Source organism: Triticum urartu, chromosome 3, assembly GCF_003073215.2.
Source record: "Triticum urartu cultivar G1812 chromosome 3, Tu2.1, whole genome shotgun sequence".
NCBI lineage: Eukaryota > Viridiplantae > Streptophyta > Magnoliopsida > Poales > Poaceae > Triticum > Triticum urartu.
Genome location: NC_053024.1, coordinates 1,676,724 through 1,693,936, shown reverse-complemented (window position 1 = coordinate 1,693,936; position 17,213 = coordinate 1,676,724).

The window sequence follows — 17,213 nt, the reverse complement described above, 5'->3', positions numbered from 1 at the left end:
ATATCCAAATTTTATGTAGATCTACTTTTAAATCTTAACCGTCAATCTTTATGGTTAACACAAAATCAATGGATATAAAGGGATGACGTATGAAGAACGAAGAAAAATTTCTCCTTTTATTATTAGGTATGGAAAATTGCCCGTGCATTGCAATGGAGAAAAATAGATGCAGATAATTAACTACCCAAATGAAAATTCAATGCACAGTTTGAGTAAGAAAAAGATACATATCTTTTTGTTCGTCGGTGCAAAGAAAATACATATCTAACACCGAGCAATACCAAACATTCACAATCGATGGTATATCATAAACATAAAAAACATACAATAAATTCCAAATTTTCTAGTTTTTATAATAAAATTTTACTTTGTGCATATCTCTTGACATAGTAATTAGTAAACTTTATCAAAGTTTTTTGAAGTTTAGTAGGTACCTACACAACAGGGAAGGACCTGTGACCAAAGAAAACACACGTCTGAATGTGAACTTTATCCACAAGCATGTTTGTCCCTCCCACAGAGTTTTCCATTCCACATCACAAATCACTTTTGATCTTCTAGTGGATGTGACTATCGAACAATTCAACTTCAAGATGCCAATTAGACACCATTTCATGTCCAGTGTGAAAACTCTTGTCTTGTCCTTTATTGGTAGGGCTCAAAGGTGGCGAACTTGCATCGTTACCTTGTTGTAGTGTCTGCTTGTTTGTATGTTGATCTTAATTAGTTGGTCCCGGCAAGCAGGATGAAAATCGGTTTCTAGGCCATCTTCAACGGGATGTGATGATGATGGCACGAGAACGTTTATCCCTTCTTGAAGAGCTGTTGTGGCAGAAGTCAACTTAGTCGTAGATGTGTATTTCATTTCTAATGGTTCGACCCATGGCTGAATTTGCTATGTACTCTACTTAATAATTAATAAAAATATTTGTGTGCATCATTCATGGCCAAGGGTCTAATCTCCTTTAAAAAAATATTTGTTGACTCGGTCGACTTCATCCCAAGGCCCAACCAAGCACCCCCCCCCCCCTCCCCCTACACAACACACGCCAACATCAATTCAACTGCTCGCTCGCCAAATGATCACCAACATAGTATACTGTCTTCATTGCTGCCACCGGTCATGTGTTGCTACTGAATAAGTAAAGATATATGATTAGAAGCCTTTGCATTGCTACGACTTTCAAATCGATATAACACCATTACATATTTTCTCTCTTATTCTCAGTATTTTTTACTTACCTTTTCGTTCCTTTTCTCCTCTTTCTTTCTTGCCAGAGTTCTTTTTCTTTTTTGAAATGGCTGAATTCCTGGGACAGTAGTTTCTTTGTTCTCGGAGGCGGTGTGTTCTTGTAATCATTGAGCAAGAACAATCACAGTGCCATGTATTTCTCCTCTTGTGATAATAAGTTCGTGTGTAATATCTCTTTTTTTTGCGGGTCCGTGTGTAATATCTCAACGTAGTTCTCTCAGAAGCCAACTGTAGACAGCAAGTTAGCAGCAGCACACGCACAAATACACACATCCAACAATTTAGCAGCTGCACACATATAGATACACACATATCCAGCAATTTTGTAGCAATGCACATGACGCACACGACAACCCGAACCAGCGCCCCTAGGAGGCAGCTCTCTCAGCCTCCCCAGATCAACCCGCACCACCATAGTCACTGCAAAGCCCTGCGACTCCTTGCGTCGCCCGCCAAATTGTGTTCGCGCTCCACCTGCGTGCCTCCACCAGCAGTAGGCCTCCCTTGCCCTATCTCTATCCATCCTCTCTCTCCGCAACGCCCTAGAACGACCGTGGCTGCCGCTCCGCTGCACCAAAGCTCTGCGCTATCTGGCCACCGATACTCGCTGCATGAGCTCCCTCGCGTGGCTGCCAACGACCTACCCAACCCGCTTGCCTTCAACCTCCTGAGCGGAAGCAGCAGCTGCACCGACACGCCCACTTGGCTGGCCGGCTCCTGAGCCTCGGCTTCTTCCTCTCTCTCGCATGGCCGGCGGTGACACGTCCATCATGGTTGCCTTTCATTCGAGCGTCTTCATCGTCCTCTGAGACTCTGACAGCTCAGCCACATGAAGGGACGGATCCAACTCGGTGACGACCAGGTCATGCTCGCGCGTCCCTTCTGTGTCCTCTTCAAATCCCCGGCTATCCCCCATCCTGCTCGTCTTCCTCGCCTCCGTTGAGCTGGGTGACCTACACCGTCATTGGTGTCTACCTCCTCTTGTTGTACATTCTCGTGGGTTCCCTGCTCAGCTCCAACGCCGTGCTGCTCGTCTTCGTTGCTTGTGTCGAGCTGGGTGACAACTGACACGCACTGCCGTTGGCGTCTACTGCCTCATCGTGCATATGATCTCGCCAGCGTTCGGCTCGACATGCCGCTGCACTCAACAACCAGGCAATCGAGCTGGGGCTTCGTTCGAGGGAGTCAATTTGTTTTTATATGTTCCTAGACCGGGCTGCGGAACTGGTAAAGAAGATCCTGTCAGACAGCCCATGGGTGCGTGCTCCAGCAAAGTTCGTCTGGGCTCGAGTTGGGGTGTCAGCAGCGGTAGGGAGGAAGGAGATCTAGTCTGCCCTGGCAGTGCTTGTAGTAGAGAGGGAGGGGATCGAGAGGAGAGAGACGAGCGAGAGAGGATGCATGCCCGTTTATTTTTCAGGCCCATTGAATCAAGTGTTTCAGGCCCACTTATTGTCTACCTTGGGTGGGCTGAAGGAGATGATTAATAAAATCAGACGTATGAAGAACTATGAAAGTCTTCGTCCTTTAATAACAATAAATAATAAATAATATTAAAAGTATAGAAGTATAGATATAGATAAACAAAGGAGAAGGAATTGCCGAGCTTTGATGGGCAAACTAGCTAGCGTGAAAAATCAAATACAGCAGCACGCAAGAGCATCTGAATCATCATCTTTAGAGAAAGCAAAAGCAGGTCAGGGCATATATACGTTGCTTCATGCTTTCACAAATAGAAAAGAGGGAATGCAGCTAGCTGGAGGCAAAGGGCCCAGCGGCAACCAGAGCATAGTATGGAGACAACACGCAATGGATCGTGCGCTCTTCGGTTAGTTACTTAGTTACGCGGAGGCGGAGGACCCAACTTGCTACTGCTGCTGCCTGAAGCTTCTGACTGAAAAGCCTCTTAGCAGAAGATTTCAATGTAAACACTTGTGGTTCTCGCGAGCTGCTGTTATCGGCCATCAAGGTATGCACAGTTAAATTTGCTTCGTTTATACTCTCCAGCTATATTTCTGCCAAAAATCGCATGCGACTAAGCAGCACTGCTGGTTTATTAGCAGTGGCGAAGCATAAACAGATGCAACATGATGTCATTGTTATTGTGAATGCAGGTGGTTTGGCGAGTGTTTGTCTGACTAATGGGTTTAGACTGGTTAACTTTGATCCGAGTCCTCGTCGATCGGTTGAGATCCAAGAAATATAAGAGCGTTTAGGTCACTACTCTAGTGATCTAAACGATCTTCCCTCGCCTCACTAGAGTATGGAAAGACTCCATTAATGGGTCAAGCCCCCTTCTCGACCGATATCCTTTGTTACTGGATATTTGCACCAACCAAGACTCCACTGTTGCTGAATTTAAATATGTTGATACTAACACCTTCTTTAGGAGAAGGCTTGCCCCTGACTTACAGAGACAATGGGAGGACATGAAAAAAAGTATCAATGATGTGCAATTGGGGTTAGGGGGGATCGGCTGTACCGGGGGCTCAATAGTAATGGTAATTTTTCCACTAAATCTGTGTACAAATGGCTGGAAAATCCTCTTAGTGGTTGTCACTACAGATGATCTGGAAGGCCAAAACCCCCCTCAAAATCAAAATTTTCTTGTGCAGCTATCTTAGTGTTCTGACCAGGTAGGTCATGAAGGAGAGGAAATGGCCTGGGAACCCCAGGTGCTCTTTTTGCAATAACCTAGAATCATCTCAACACTTGTTTTTCACTTGTCCTGTGGCTAGAGTTGTTTGGCGATGTGTTGGGATGGCGCTAGGTACTGATATGTGCCCGATCAGTTAATGGCAATATTTTTCCTGGTTTCACGCGTTCCTCCCTGCTGGAGGGAGATATTATACTGTAGGCCTCGCTGCCGTTTGTTGGGCCATCTGGCTAGCTCGAGACCGAGCTACTTTTGAAAAGAAACAGATCAAAACACCCTTTGAGATTGTTTTCTTCATGTGTTCCTTTTTGTTGTACTAGGCAGGTCTGCTACAGGGAGAAGGAGTCAAGGAGTTGTGCAGCGGTGCGGAAATGGTCAAGTCGAGCATAGTGCATCTGATTAAGATGTGCGATGCTGCGAGGAGGCCAATAGAAGGGGAATGAAATGCAACTTCGTTTGCACATTGCTGCTTGTGACTCAGGCTTTGTGATGCTGTGACTTGGCAATGTGCTGGCTTTTGGATGTAATAGGCTGTAGTGTGTTTTGTGTCTGATGAACTTTGATGATGTCAGGTTTTCGCCCCATGGTGTTCATTTCGATGTCAGGCGAATGCAGTGGGTTTCCTAGCAGTGCCCAAACTCGCTGTACCTCTTTCCCAATCCCACTGTCATGTTCTTGGAATTTTGTATTTCCGTTCATTTGCAACGGAAATGGGTCATGCCCAGTTCGAAAAACGCTCTTCCCTCGAGCATAAGCTTCCGACTCCCGTGTCGCTCTGATAACCCACAAGTATAGGGGATCACAACAGTTTTGGAGGGTAGAGTATTCAACCCAAATTTATTGATTCGACACAAGGGGAGCCAAAGAATATTCTCAAGTATTAGCAGCTGAGTTGTCAATTCAGCCACACCTGGAAACTTAATATCTACAGCAAAGTATTTAGTAGCAAAGTAATATGATAGTAGTGGTAATGATAGCAAAAGTAACGGTAAAAAAGTAATGTTTTTGGTATTTTGTAGTGATGATAACAATAGCACCAGAAAAGTAAATAAGCGAAGAACAATATATGGAAAGCTCGTAGGCAATGGATCGGTGATAGAGAATTATGCCGGATGCGGTTCATCATGTAATAGTCATAAACTAGGGTGACACAGAACTAGCTCCAATTCATCAATGTAATGTAGGCATGTATTCTGAATATAGTCATACGTGCTTATGGAAAAGAACTTGCATGACATCTTTTGTCCTACCCTCCCGTGGCAGCGGGGTCCTAGCAGAAACTAAGGGATATTAAGGCCTCATTTTAATAGAGTACCGGACCAAAGCATTACCACATGTGAATACATGAACTCCTCAAACTACGGTCATCACCGGGAGTGGTCCCGATTATTGTCACTTCAGGGTTGCCGGATCATAACACATAGTAAGTGACTATAGACTTGCAAGATAGGAACAAGAACACTCATATATTGATGAAAACATAATAAGTTCAGATCTGAAATCATGACACTCGGGCCCTAGTGACAAGCATTAAGCCTAGCAAAGTCATATCAACATCAATCTCAGAACATAGTGGATACTAGGGATCAAACCCTAACAAAACTAACTCGATTACATGTTAGGTCTCATCCAACCCATCACCGTCCAGCAAGCCCACGATGGAATTACTCATGCACGGCGGTGAGCATCATGAAATTTATGATGAAGGATGGTTGATGATATGACGATGGCGACAGATTCCCCTCCCCAGAGCCCCGAACGGACTCCAGATCAGCCCTCCCGAGAGGTTTTAGGGATTGGCGGCGGCTCCATATCGTAAAACGTGATGAATCCTTCTTCTCCTATTTTTTTCTCGCTGAAAGTGAATATATAGAGTTCGAGTGGAGGTCGGAGGAGCTCCAGGGGGCCCATGAGGTAGGGGGCGCGCCCAGGGGGGCAGGCGCGCCCCCACCCTCGTGGCTTGGTTGTGGGCCCCTGGTCTTGATATTTTGCTAGGATTTTTTTATTATTTCCAAAAATAGTCTCCGTAAAGTTTCAGGTCATTCCGAGAACTTTTGTTTTTGCACATAAATAACACCATGGCAATTCTGCTGAAAACAGCGTCAGTCCGGGTTAGTTCCATTCAAATCATGCAAGTTAGAGTCCAAAACAAGGGCAAAAGTGTTTGGAAAAGTAGATACGACGGAGACGTATCAACTCCCCCAAGCTTAAACCTTTGCTTGTCCTCAAGCAATTCAGTTGACAAACTGAAAGTGATAAAGAAAAACTTTTACAAATTCTGTTTGCTCTTGTTGTTGTAAATATTTAAAGCCAGCATTCAAGTTTTCAGCAAAGATAATAAACTAACCATATTCACAATAACGCTTAGGTCTCATGGCATAATCAAATAGCGAGCAATAATAATAAATCTCGGATGACAACACTTTCTCAAAACAATCATAATATGATATAATAAGATGGTATCTCACTAGCCCTTTCCGAGACCGCAAAACATAAATGCAGAGAACGTTTAAAGATCAAGGACTGAGTAGACATTGTAATTCATGGTAAAAGAGATCCAGTCAAGTCATACTCAATGTAAATTAATCAGTAATGAATGCAAATGACAGAGGTGCTCTCCAGCGGGTGCTTTCTAATAAGAGGAGGATGACTCAACATAAAAGTAAATAGATAGGCCCTTCGCAGAGGGAAGCAGGGATTTGTAGAGGTGCCAGAGCTCGGTTTTGAAATAGAGATGAATAATATTTTGAGCGGTATACTTTCATTGTCAACATAACAACCAAGAGATGGCGACATCTTCCATGCTACACACATTATAGGAGGTTCCCAAACAGAATGATAAAGTTTATACTCCCCCTCCACCAACAAGCATCAATCCATGGCTTGCTCGAAACAACGAGTGCCTCCTACTAACAATAGTCCCAGGGGGAGTTTTGTTTGCAATTATTTTGATTTAGTTTTCATAAAGCATGGGACTGGGCATCCCGGTGACCAGCCATTTTCTCGTGAGTGAGGAGCAGAGTCCACTCTTGAGAATAACCCGCCTAACATGGAAGATACGGACTGCCCTAGTTGATACATGAGCTATTCAAGCATACAAAACATGATACTTATTTGAAGGTTTAGAGTTTGGCACATACAAATTTACTTGGAACGGCAGGTAGATACCGTATATAGGTAGGTATGGTGGACTCATATGGAATAACTTTGGGGTTTATGGGATTGGATGCACAAGCAGTATTCCCGCTTAGTACAAGTGAAGGCTAGAAAAAGACTGGGAAGCGACTAGCTAGAGAGCGACAACAGTCATGAACATGCATTAAAATTAATCAACACTGAATGCAAGCATGAGTAGGATATAATGCACCATGAATATAAATATCGTAGAGGCTATGTTGATTTCGTTTCAACTACATGCGTGAACATGTGCCAAGTCAAGCCACTCGAATCGTTCAAAAGAGGATACCACCCTATCATACCACATCACAACCATTTTAATAGCATGTTGGCACGCAAGGTAAACCATTATAAGCTCCTAGCTAATTAAGCATGGCATTCATTGCAAACATGTTTATTCATAATAGGCTGAATCAGGAACGATGAACTAATCATATTTACGAAAACAAGAGAGGTCGAGTTTATACCAGCTTCTCCCATCTCAATCAGTTCATCATATATCGTCATAATTGCCTTTCACTTGCACGACCGAACGATGTGGATAATAATAATAGTGCACATGCATTGGACTAAGCTGGAATCTGCAAGCATTCAATAACAGGAGAAGACAAGTCAATATGGGCTCTTTTATCAGATCAACAATAATGCATATAAGAGCCACTTCAACAGTTTGATTATGGTCTCCCCCTATCGACCCCCAAAGAAAAGAAAAGAAATAAAACTATTTACACGGGAAAGCTCCCAACAACCAAAAGAAGAACATGAAATCTTTTTGGGTTTTCTTTTTAATTACTACTACAAGCATGGAAAGTGAACTAATTCAAAGCTACAACTAATTTTTTTGGTTTTTCTTAAGGTTTATCAAACACACAAGAAGAAAGCATAAAAAGAGAAAATAAACCAGCATGGATGATATAGTGAAAAAGTATGAGCACCGACATCTGCCAATGAGTGTGTGAACATGAATGTAATGTCAGTGAGAAATACGTACTTCCCCAAGCTTAGGCTTTTGACCTAAGTTGGTCTATGGCCACGGTTGGCCTGGCAGATATCCATAGTAATAGTTGGGGTCGTACTGCGAAGAAGAAGACTCTGATTGCCACTGGTTGGCAATCATCTCCGGATCCCGCTGGTAATTAGATTGTCATGGAGGATCAACTTGTGGTTCTGACTCTAGCTCTGTGGCTGATGTAGGGTTCCGGTAAGCGTGAATGTCCTCCGGTGAGACAAGGTACTGGCCTATAGATAAATCAAATAAGGAAGGAGCAGGCAAGGTGATAGTCTCAGGATAACGTTTATCAAAGAACAATTTGTATTTCAGCTCCCCTTCCCTATTCTTTATAATAAAATCATGCGCTACCATACTCTTATAATCTAAATAAACAGTAGGCAGCAATTTTTCTTCTTTTTTATAGTGCCTAATAGGTATGTTGGCGTGAAGCATAGATACCACCAAAGATGGGTCCTTTTGTACGGTTCAGACTTAACCATTTAGCAATAATACCGCCCATACTAACAGAGTCATCACAGAATAAACCATGGAACAAAATAAAAATATCAGGAACACTAAGGTTTCCACAGTTTCCGCGACCAATTAAGCAACGACTAGCAAATATTGCAAAGTAGCATAAAATAGGAAAATGTATGCTAGTGATTCTTGCATCGGAAACACATCCACATCTTTACGACGTGGTTCCTCTAAGCTACCCTCGAAAGTTATTTTGCAAACCCTGCAAAATTCATATAGGGACATCTTCTTAACCACATCATATAAATGAAACTCTACTGAAGGAGGTGATTCCCTAGGATAATAGTAGAAGTTTTGCACAAAAGTATTGGTGAGTAAGAGATACTGTTCGCGTTTGTCGCGGAGGAAGTCGGTGAGGCCTGCATTCTTAACCAATTCATAAAAAATCCTCATAAATCCCGGTTGCTCTCAAGAAATCATCGGAGGGCCATCCACACGGCCGAACTTCCGCGGTGCGAGGCAGATTATATTTGGGCTTCTTTGCTTCTTCATTTTGCTTTTCCTTCGAGCTTCGGCTCGATGATCCCCTAAAAAATCTCTTCATTATTTTCTGATTTTTTTTGAAATTTTTAGTAAATTCAAATAAAAGTAAACCAAACTCAACAAAATTGATAGCGACTACTTCTACAAGTGCCTAGAGCCTATATCATGCATCATAACTACTTTTGACCATATAAATTTGACATGCCAGCTCAAGAACAGGGTCACCTAAGCAACAAAAATATGCAATGAATAAAACACTAGAACAAAAACTAATTGGACCAATGGAGGATTCACATACCAAGGAACAAACCCCCCAAGCAGTTTTGTGAGAGGTGCTTTGAGCAAGGAGATCGAAAATGGCAGCAAAATGAGCAAGAACTCGTGCTTAAGCTGGCTATTGGTGTTTGTGGGAGGAAGAAGGGGTGTATGGGTGCAGGAATAAGTGGAGGAGGGCCACCGTGGGCCCATGAGGCAGGGGGCGCGCCCAGGGGGTAGGGAACGCCCTCCACCCTCGTGGCCAGGTGGATGCCCCCCCTGCTGTGTTCTCAGTGCCAAATATTCTCAAATATTCCAGAAAAAAAATCATATTTAAATTTCAGGGCATTTGGAGAACTTTTATTTTTGGGGTATTTTTATATTGCACGGATAATTCAGATAACTGACAGAAAATACTATTTTTATTTTATTTAATATAAATAACAGAAAGTAAAAGGAGGGTACAGAGAGTTGTGTTTTCTAAATTCATCCATCTCATGATCAGTCAAAAGGAATCCATTAACAAGGTTGATCAAGTCTTGTTAACAAACTCATTCCGAATAACATGGAACCGGAGAATTTTCGAATAACACTAGGTTACCTCAACGGGGATATGCACATCCCCAACAATAAGAATATCATATTTCTTCTTGACAGTAGGAAGAGGAAATTCAAAACCTCCAAAAATAATTGATGGAATTTTTCCAATAGAATTGATACTGTGGACTTGAGGTTGTTTCCTCGGAAAGTGTACCGTATGCTCATTACCATTTGCATGAAAAGTGACATTGCCTTTGTTGCAATCAATAACAGCCCCTGCAGTATTCAAAAAGGGTCTTCCAAGAATAATAGACATACTATCGTCCTTGGGAATATCAAGCATAACAAAGTCCGTTAAAATAGTAACGTTTGCAACCACAACAGGCACATCCTCACAAATACCGACATGTATAGCAGTTGATTTATCAGCCATTTACAAAGATATTTCAGTAGGTGTCAACTTATTCAAATCAAGTCTACGATATAAAGAGAGAGGCATAACACTAAACCGGCTCCAAGATCACATAAAGCAGTTTTAACATAGTTTCTTTTAATGGAGCATGGTATAGTGGGTACTCCTGGATCTCCAAGTTTCTTTGGGATTCCACCCTTAAAAGTATGATAGCAAGCATGGTGGAAATTTCAACTTCCGGTATCTTTCTTTTATTAGTGACAATTTCTTTCATGTACTTAGCATAAGGATTCATTTTAAGCATATCAGTTAATCGCATACGTAAAAAGATAGGTCTAATCATTTCAGCAAAGCGCTCAAAATCCTCATCATCCTTTTTCTTGGATGGTTTTTGAGGAAAAGGCATGGGTTTTTGAGCCCATGGTTCTCTTTCTTTACCATGTTTCCTAGCAACAAAGTCTCTCTTATCATAACGTTGATTCTTTGATTGTGGGTTATCAAGATCAACAACAGGTTCAATTTCTATATCATTATCATTGCTAGGTTGAGCATCATCATGAACATTATCATTAACATTATCACTAGTTTCAGGTTCATTACCAGATTGTGTTTCAGCATCAGAAATAGAAATATCATTTGGATTCTCGGGTGTTCCAGTAATAGGTTCACCAGAAGCATGCAAAATCCTATCATTTTTCTTTTTCTTCCTTTTAGAAGGACTAGGTGCATTTAAATTATTTCTCTGAGAATCTTGTTCAATTCTCTTAGGATGGCCTTCAGGATACAAAGGTTCCTGAGTCATTTTACCAGTTCTAGTAGCCATTCTAACAACAAAATCATTATTCTTACTATTCAATTCATTGAGCAAATCATTTTGAGCTTTAAGTACTTGTTCTACTTGAGTGGTAACCATAGAAGCATGTTTACTAATAAGTTTAAGTTCACCTTTGACATTAGCCATATAATCACCCAAGTGTTCAAGCATATCAGCACTGCGTTTTAATTCTCTACCAAAATAAGCATTGAAGTCTTCTTGCTTAACCATCCATTTATCAAACTCATCTAAACATGGGCTAGCAAACTTGGTAAATGGGATTTCAGCTTTATCATATCTATAGAGAGAATTTACCTTTACTACCTGTGTCAGGTTATCAAGACCATGTATTTCTTCAATAGGAGATGGATTAAAATTATGCATTTCTTCTCCAGGCGGTAAATTAAGACCATGTATTTCTTCAATAGGAGGTAAATTCTTAACATCTTCAGCTTTAATACCCTTTTCTTTCATAGACTTCTTTGCCTCTTGCATATCTTCAGGACTGAGAAATAGAACACCTCTTTTCTTCGGAGTTGGTTTAGGAATAGGCTCAGGAGTTGGCTCAGGAAGTGTCCAATTATTTTCATTTGTCAACATATTATTCAATAGAATTTCAGCTTCATCCGGTGTTCTTTCCCTGAAAACAGAACCAACACAACTATCCAGGTAATCTCTGGAAGCATCGGTTAGTCCATTATAAAAGATATCAAGTATTTCATTTTTCTTAAGAGGATGATCAGGCAAAGCATTAAGTAATTGGAGAAGCCTCCCCCAAGCTTGTGGGAGACTCTCTTCTTCAATTTGCACAAAATTATATATGTCCCTTAAAGCAGCTTGTTTCTTATGAGCAGGGAAATATTTAGCAGAGAAGTAATAAATCATATCCTGGGGACTACGCACACAACCAGGATCAAGAGAATTAAACCATATATTAGCATCACTGTCGGTGTCAAAACCGGCGGATCTCGGGTAGGGGGTCCCGAGCTGTGCGTCTAAGGCGGATGGTAACAGGAGGCGGGGGACACGATGTTTACCTAGGTTCGGGCCCTCTTGATGGAGGTAATACCCTACGTTCGGCTTGATTGTTCTTGATAATATGAGTAGTACAAGAGTTGATCTACCACGAGATCGAAGAGGCTAAACCCTAGAAGCTAGCCTATGGTATGATTGTTATTGTCCTACGGACTAAAACCCTCTAGTTTATATAGACACCGGAGGGGGCTAGGGTTACACAGAGTCGGTTACAAGGAAGGAGATCTACATATCCGTATTGCCAAGCTTGCCTTCCACGCCAAGGAGAGTCCCATCCAGACACGGCATGAAATCTTCAATCTTGTATCTTCATAGTCCAACAGTCCGGCCAAAGGATATAGTCCAGCTGTCCGGATACCCCCTAATCCATGACTCCCTCAGTAGCCCCTGAACCAGGCTTCAATGACGATGAGTCCGGTGCGCAGATTGTCTTCGGCATTGCAAGGCGGGTTCCTCCTCCGAATACTTCATAGAAGATTTTGAACACGAGGATCGTGTCCGGCTCGGCAAAACAAGTTCCACATACAACCATAGAGAGAATAATATTTTCACAAATCTAACCTGCCGACGCATTTCGCAGTGTGACATCACATCACAGCCAGGTCTTTATTCGAATCGTTTTTCATAACCAATCTCAGCGTGTTTCGCGAGGCGGTTTCCTTGAAACGTCTTGTCGAAGCAGAGATCGTGTCCCCTTTATTACGGGATTCTCATCAATACGGACATGGGTAACCCAACCGCGCCAAGGGATAAGGTTTCACCTTTTTCTACCCACACCTTCTTCCTCCTTGCTCATGCATTCTCGCGCACTCGAGCTCCAGCACCCAAGTCCACATCCTTCTCCTCAACTCTCTCCAAACATGTCCGGAGCGGGAGGCAAGTGGATGGTCTCCTCCGTCACGGAGAGACACATCAAAAAACGACGTGGGGCCGGATACTTAGCCGCGGATATCGCGCACCAGCTGCCAGCCGCGGGGCAGATCGTCCCTACCCCGGAACCTTACGAAAGGGTGGTTTTCCTCCCCCACTTCGTCCGCGGACTGGGATTTCCCCTCCATCCATTCGTCTGTGGCCTTATGTTCTATTATGGGCTGGACTTTCATGATCTGGCCCCGAATTTCATCCTCAACATCTCGACATTCATCGTCGTGTGCGAGGCTTTCCTTCGCATCCGGCCCCACTTCGGCCTGTGGCTGAAGACCTTCAATGTCAAGACGAAGGTAGTAGGCGGCCAACAAGTGGAATGCGGCGGAGCCATGGTGGGAAAAATGCCCAACGTTACATGGCTCGAGGGCTCCTTCATGGAGACCATAAAGGGGTGGCAATCGGGGTGGTTCTACATCACCGAGCCGCGTGACACCAACTGGGCGGCGGCCCCCGAGTTTCGATCCGGAGTGCCCACTCGGCTCACTTCCTGGAAGGAGAAGGGCCTGTCCTGGGGCTCATCGGTGGAGCTGGACGAACTCCAGAAGTGTATCCGGAACATGATAGGCAAGAAACTCAAGCTTGTCAACATAGTTCAGGTCATGCTTTTCCGCCGGATCCTCTTGTGTCAACAACGGGCTTTCAACTTATGGGAGTTCTACCCGACCCAGCACCAGACTCTACGTGAGCTCTTCGACACGACGCATAAGGACGTCTGGAAGGTGCTATTCAAGGGCGCCGAGGCCCCCCTTCTCTTACCGAGGACCGCGGGCTAAGCGCGAAGCGCCCTGCGAATCCGGTTAGTTCTGTACATCTGGTAGGGTATTTATTTCCCATAGCTTAACCATGTGCGGGGTCTGAGCTCACATGCCTTTGATAGGACTGGGTGGAGACATCGGAGCAGATTAACTGTCCAGCTCCTCTGCCCGAAGACCCCGCAGACGCTCTCATGACGGAGATACGGACTCCGGCTCCTTATGAGGTGCCGGAGAAGACCAAGAAGAAGGCCACGGGAACCCGAAAGAGTTCCCGGCACCAGGTGGTATCAGACTCATTGTCCGATAACTCCGAGACGCACTCCTCCCGTGAAAACGAGGAGGAGGAAGATGAAGATTCTCCCCCCTCCAGCCGGGGGAGACAAGAAAAGGAAGGCCGCCCCAACCGGGGAGGCCGAAGGGTCCAAGAAGGGAAGGACTCTCCTTCCGGACTATTCCACCACCGCCGCCGATGGCGAAGACGAGTGGTTACTCAGGGCCAAGCCCCTGGCGAAGTCATAAGTATTCGATACCAGAGTAACTCATAGCATACTTTTGTTGCACTGCTTCTCCTAACGTCGAATATGATTATGCAGTCCGCCCCGAGCCCGTATCGACATATCCTCATCGGACGGTTCCTTGGACTCGTCGGATATGAATAGTGATACACTTACAACCGCCTCCTCTCCTCGCCCTACGGACGATGTCGAGGTACTATCTCAAGGGGCACCGAGCCGGGGGGAGATAGTCCTGGAGGCACCTCAAGGCGACCTTCCGGACTCCAGGCGCGAAGGGAGCAAGACTCCCAAGGGCTCCAAGTTCGGCCCCCAGCCGAACGCCGCGCCAGAACCTCCAGTGAGGCGGCCCCCTTACAAGAGGGGCAAGCCGCCCGTGCCGGTGACCACTGTCCATCCAGAGGCACCGGACAACCTGCTGGGAGCGCTTCGCGGTGCTTCCATCGATGAAGAGTACCACACTATTATGAGTGCGGTGATGAAGAAGGTTCAGTCAGCCAAGAGCAGACCGACTGAAGCCGGTGCCAGCCTTCTAATAGGCTTTGAGGTAAGTATTTAAAATATAGGAAAATATTACCGCATAGACATTAGCCCCTGATGCTCTGTTTGGTGTTCACAAAGAAAAGCCGAATAGAGGATCAAATAATATCTGCATGAGTCTAATATAAGTATGTCTATATGCATATGCAGGCTTCGCTGCTGACCTCTGCCGCACTGACTGCGGAGGTCGCTGCATTGAAGCAGAACCTCGAGCAGTCTGAGAAAGAGCTCGGTCTTGCCAAGAGGCAGCTCGAGGAGAACAAAGGTAAGTAATGCCTTGTCTATATATATGCCAAGAGGCAGCTCGAGGAGAACAAAGGTAAGTAATGCCTTGTCTATATATAAAGATGCGGTTGCAAAATGATAGGATCATCATGGATGTGCCAAGGGCCATGACCGAAGTGGCGACCCAGAAGCAAGCGTTGTCCGAGGCCGAAAACAAAGCGGCCAAGGAGCGCACCGAGCAGGAAAAACAAGAGGCACGGGTGGGCGAGGTGCAGCAAGAGCTCTAGGCTCTTGTGAAGAAGCACAAGGCTTTGGAGCTTGACTCGAAGATGCGAGAGTCCGAGCTTGCCGCGGCCCTCGAGAGCACAAAGCATGCCAAGGCTGAAGCCCAAAAGGCCCTCCAGGAAATTAAGGCGAGGAGGAAGATAGCGGCGGGTAAGGCATTCAATATGCAAAGCAAGCATGTGAATGTAAATTACTTGTTACTTACCCGAGTCCGGAGCTCTCCAGGAGCATTCGCAGATTTTCCCCGCAGCGTGTCGGATGCCGCGAAGTATTACCAGGCCGAGGAGGGAAGCTCGACGGAGAAGTTGTTCTGGTCTCAGTACACTGGGACCGAACACCCGATGCCTGTGAGCGACCAGCTGAAGCAACTGGTCGAGCTGCACAAGGGGGTATCTGGATTAGGGGGTATCCGGACAGCCGGATTATATCCTTTGGCCGGACTGTTGGACTATGAAGATACAAGATTGAAGACTTCGTCTCGTGTCCGGATGGGACTCTCCTTGGCGTGGAAGGCAAGCTTGGCAATACGGATATGTAGATCTCCTTCCTTATAACCGACTCTGTGTAACCCTAGCCCCCTCCGGTGTCTATAGAAACCGGAGGGTTTAGTCCGTAGGACGAACAACAACAATCATACCATAGGCTAGCTTCTAGGGTTTAGCCTCTTCGATCTCGCGGTAGATCAACTCTTGTACTACTCATATTATCAAGAACAATCAAGCAGGACGTAGGGTATTACCTCCATCAAGAGGGCCCTAACCTGGGTAAACATCGTGTCCCCTGCCTCCTGTTACCATCCGCCTTAGACGCACAGTTCGGGACCCCCTACCCGAGATCCGCCAGTTTTGACACCGACATTGGTGCTTTCATTGAGAGTTCCTCTGTGTCGTCATCGTTAGGCTTGATGGCTCCTTCGATCATCAATAGCGATGCAGTCCAGGGTGAGACTTTTCTCCCCGGACAGATCTTTGTAATCAGCGGCTTCGCACTGTGGGCCAACTCGCTTGGCCATCTGGAGCAGATCGAGAGTTACGCCCCTGGCCACCAGGTCAGGTTTGGAAGCTTAAACTACACGGCCGACATCCGTGGAGACTTGATCTTTGACGGATTCGATCCCCTGCCGAGTGCACCGCACGGTCACGATGAGCATGATTTAGCTCTACCATCGGATAGTGTTCAGGAGACTGCAACAACAACCGCTCCGACCCTCAATTCGGAGCCAATTGTGCCATCCATGGACGGGTGGATAGACCCCACCACGGAGGCCGTATTCTCAGCGGCGATCGAGCCGAGTATCGACCTTACCCTTCACAGGAGCCGTGACGCTGAACTGCCAGATTCTTCCGCGGCCACGGACTCCGAACCGCCTGCGCCCGTGCCTATCGAATCCGACTAGGCGCCGATCATGGAGTTCACCTCCGCGGATATCATGGCGACTGAACTCTACCACCAGACAGTTCATCTGAGGGCCCGAACCTGGGTAAACATCGTGTCCCCCGCGTCCTATTACCATCCGCCTTAGACGCGCAGTTCGGGACCCCCTACCCGAGATCCGCCGGTTTTGACACCGACAATCACCCTTTAATGAGAATGGAAATATTTTAAGGATATAAAAGTAGCGAGTTCTCTCATCATTAGTGAACAAGGTGGCTATATCATTTAATTTTGTAAGATGTGCCACAACAGTTTTAGATTCATAGCCATTAAAAGGATCAGATTCAACCAAAGTAATTATATCAGGATCAACAGAGAATTCATAATCCTTATCAGTAACACAGATAAGTGAAGTAGCAAAAGCAGGGTCAGGATTCTAGCATTAA